The sequence below is a fragment of the Rhinolophus hipposideros genome (assembly GCF_964194185.1).
Source record: "Rhinolophus hipposideros genome assembly, chromosome: 8".
Taxonomy (NCBI): Eukaryota; Metazoa; Chordata; class Mammalia; order Chiroptera; family Rhinolophidae; genus Rhinolophus; species Rhinolophus hipposideros.
In genome coordinates, this window is record NC_138054.1 from 26,802,973 (window position 1) to 26,807,265 (window position 4,293).

The 4,293-nt window shown below is 44.7% G+C and overlaps 1 pseudogene across 1 annotated transcript; it reads left to right on the forward strand.

The window, feature by feature from the left end:
* The first annotated feature begins 349 nt into the window (after positions 1-349).
* On the forward strand, positions 350-1,060 carry LOC308501490 (gamma-interferon-inducible-lysosomal thiol reductase-like; annotated as a pseudogene). Its single transcript has one exon. The product of its transcript is annotated as a gamma-interferon-inducible-lysosomal thiol reductase-like (transcript).
* The last annotated feature ends 3,233 nt before the right edge of the window (positions 1,061-4,293 follow it).

Genomic DNA, 4,293 nt, shown 5'->3' on the forward strand with positions numbered 1-4,293 from the left:
TCTGATGCAAAAAGCAATAGTTTTAATTGACCAAAACTGGATATGAGCCAATGAAGTACCTGGTTGCTAGAGAGAGACAGAGAGAGAGGAAGGAAGGAAGGAAGGAAGGAAGGAAGGAAGGAAGGAAGGAAGGAAGGAAGGAAGGAAGGAAGGAAAGAAAGAAAGAAAGAAAGAAAGAAAGAAAGAAAGAAAGAAAGAAAGAAAGAAAGAAAGAAAGAAAGAAAGAAAGAAAGAATGAAAGAAAGAAAAGAAAAGAAGGAAGGAAGGAAAGAAACTACCTTAATGCATTTGTACAGCTCCAGGCTGGCAGTATTGTGGCTCCTGCTGCGGATCCTGTGCCCATGTGGTGATGACCTGGTCGCCCCTCCTGCTGTTCCTGCTGGTGCTGCTGCTTCAGGTTCCCGCGGTGGCATGGGAGTCCCTGCTGGATACACTCCCCAAGGGGGCGGACACCTGCAAGGCGGGAGACCTGTGCCTACAGGTGCCCTTCGGGAAATCCCACTTGCCGCCTTTCAACGTGAGCCTCAACCACGAGGTGATGTGCCCTGGATGCCAGGACTTCCTGGTCTGAGAGCTCTTCCCAACGTGGCTGATGGTCCTGGAAATCTTCAATGTCACCCTAGTGCCCTATGGAAATGCCAAATACCACAGAACGTCAGTGGTAAGTGGCAGGTCACGTGCCAGCAAAAGGGAGGAGGAGTGCAAGCTTAACAAGGAGGCCTGCCTGTTGGACCAGCTAGAGAGGAACGTGGCTGTCCTGATCATTGTCTGCTTAGAGGAAATGTATGACGTGGAGAACAATCTGAAGCCATGCTTTCAGATCTACGTCCCGAAGGTGTCCCCCAGCACTATGATGGAGAGCACAGTAGGGACCGCGGCATGCAGCTCTTGAACGTGAACGCCCAGCTTACAATGCTCTGAAGCCACCCACGAGTATGTGCTTTGGGTCATCGTCGTCATTGGGAAACCCTTGGAAGATATGAGCCAGCTGTACCAGGATGAAAAGCCAGATGTCTGCCCACTCATGGCCAGCTCCCATAGAGATGACTGCCTCAACTGATGGCCTTTGCCCTTGGAGAGCGCTGATGGAGGAAGATCTAGCTCCCACCTGGCCCCCATTTTTCTGATTGTGACTCAGCAGGTATGGCTCATCATCCGGCTAACTTACAGATTCCATGAAGCCCAGACTCAACATTTTGCCCCCAAATCAAGAATCTTGCCACACTGAGAATGGTGCTACATTGAAACTAGTTTAATAAACTCTTCTGGATGTTGTGACAACATCTCTCCATTCCCCATGCCTCCTGCCCCCAGCCCCTGGTAACCTCCTTCCTCTGTTTCTGAGTTTGACTTTTTTTGATTCCACGTATAAGTGAGACCATACAGTATTTGTCTTTCTCTGTCTGACTTTCCTTGGCAGGTCTCATTGAGTTTGCCCTGATAATTTACACAGGTGCAGCAGGTGTTCAGTTTTCAATGTTGAAAATTTCTGTAAGGAATCTTAATTTGGACTTTGAAAAGCCTCTATTAACAGAAACAGACTCATAGATACAAAGAACAAACTGATGGTTGCCAGATAGGTGGGGGGTTGGGGACTGGGTGAAAAAGGTGAAGAGATTAAGAAGTACAAATTGGTAGTTACAAAATAGTCATGGGGACGTAAAGTACATCATAGGGAATATAATCAGTAATATTGTAATAACTACGTATGGTGTCAGATGGGTACTAGACTTATCAGAGTATCACTTCTTAAATTATATAACTAACCACTATGCTGTACATCTGAAACTAATATAAAATAATATGGATGTCAACTGTAATTGAAAAATAAAATAAGTAAATTTAAAAAAAGATTTTGGCAGCATTCTCATTGCACTCTGCCTTCTGTAAGTTACATCTGGGAGCTTTGTATCCACTTATGGCTTTTATTATTAATAAAATTTCAAAAGATTTTTAATTAATAAGAGCAACTTCAAAGGTGGATAAATAGGATGCTGAAAGTCTGTGTACCATGTTGAGGGAGCAGAGATAGTTAACTTTGAAAAAGAGAATGATATGGACAGAGAATGGGGGAGATCTGATAACTGTGGTAAAATATTCAAATGATGGTCACATGGAAAAGGGATTATATTTATTCTAGTTTGTTCCAAAGAGCAGCACAAGGATCACTACAGAAAGGTAGATCTGGCACAACATAAGGTTGATTGACGATGGAGTCGACAGCTCATAAAAAAGGCAATGAACTGCCTGGCTTTTTCTAGAAGATTCAGGTTAAGAAGATCCTGGCTGATCACCCGTCAAGGAAGCTATGGGAGAAATCTTGACATTAGATGAGAAGTTGGGTGACCCTGTGACCCGTAATTTAATAATATTGGTTTTGGAGTTTTGCCCTTGAGGTTGGATGAGTGACTCGGCTTCTACAAGGAAAGCACTTAACTGTGAGAACTCAGCTGTTCCGAGTATTGGGCTCCATCCAGACAAATGAAGACCCAGGAGAGGCAGGTTCCACTTTCTGCTGTGCTCTATAATGTCCAATTCACACAGTAGCAAAGGATACTTCAGAAGTTGACCATGACCAAGCTTCTGTCAGGAAAGTGGGGACTGGGAACCAACAGGTAGTTTATATGTTGTCTTGCGTAGTAGTCCTCACCATAGCCTTGGGAGGTTGTTTCCCAGACAAAGAACCCAAGATGAAAGAGGGCTGGACAACTTGCCAAGAACAAGAGGACATCATTCATGAAGCCAGTGGAGGCCCAGAGTTTCCATGTAAGAGGGGCTCAGGGGTGACAATTGGCTTGGAATGAGCACCTGCAGACTTACCACAACGCTGCATTTGCTTCATTTGCATTTTCCCTTTTTCCTTTTTATTTATTTATTGAATTAATTTTTAAAAATTTTTAATTAAAATATAGCTAACATATCATTTGCGTTTTCTAGTGATGCATTTAGTCACATTTTACATTGTTGACATCTGTGATGCTCTTTTTATTTTATCTTTAGAGCAGCTTGGGGGGGGCAGATGGAGATGCAGAGAGAGTCCCCTCCAGCCCCCCCCCAGGCACTCTTTGGCATCATGTGGTGTAAATCAAGATTTAGACCCTGGTTTGATTCCAAAGCTTAGTCAGACCCCATGGTGAGCAGAAAGACCTTTTTAAATGTTACTGAGGATTCATTTTGTTTTGTTTTTGTACTTCATTTAAACTAATATAACTAAATAAGGCAGGAGAAGTAGACTACATGATTTAGTCTGTTTCGCTGAAGACTCCCCAAATACAGAAAGTTCCTGGCTGGAAGGCTGGCCCGACTTCACTCCTGCTCCTTGCTGGCTCCAGCCCCTTTGCTGGCCCCTTTTCCCCTCCCCTCCCCGACCTGCAGGTGCCGCCTCTTCTTGCAACACAGACAGGAGGATCCCCACCTGCTGCTTCCCAGGGGACATGCTGTAGTCAGTCTGGGTCAAGGCTGGAACTTTATTTTCCTTTCCTCTTACAAACAAAAATGCCACCCCTGTTTGTCCTATTGGGCTAGCAGTCCCAGATGTGTCAGGAGTTGGTTCCTGTAAAGCAGCCCAGCCGAGGGGCTCTTCCACTGCATTACATAATGGCAGGGTTCACGTCACTTTTCCATTGGTTTTGGACTGTTCAACATAGTCCTTTGGGGATGTTCTGAAGTTCAGGCTCCTTTAGAGCCAGGAGAGAAAAGCCCAACAGCAAAACAAGTGGAAAGAAAGACAATACTGGCCACGTGGCCTTGGGTCTTCTGTGAAATGCGTGTATCTGTATTTTGTTTGGGGAAGGTTGTGAACCATCTTCTTAATGCTAGGCCTCATGTTTTTTTCCTCATTATCAATCTCCCTCCCCTGTCTTTGACCATTTAAGACTATCGACCACTTCTTTTCTGCTTGAGGCTGTTCCTCCCTTGATTTCTTTAACACTGCACTTTTGGAGTTCTATTTCTCGAATCACCCCTTCTTTCCTTAGCTGACTATTCTGCTTTTTTATCCCCTTTGCCCTGCCATTCACCTTATCAACCTGGCATTACTTGAAAGCCCTTATTGTAGGCCAACCTTCAATAACAAATAGTTCCAAAAGTTATAATGGCCCAATCACAAAAGAAGTCTATTTCTCACTCATGTATTAGTCCACAGGGGTTTTGCTGTTGACAGGTAGATTTCCTCCACCCAGGAACCCAGGCTTCTTCCATTCTATGGCTCCACTCCCTTCCACTTCCATCCCCCGCCCCAAGGCTCTAGGGCCTCAATGTTACCTGCATCTAGCCAGACAAAGGGGAAAAAGA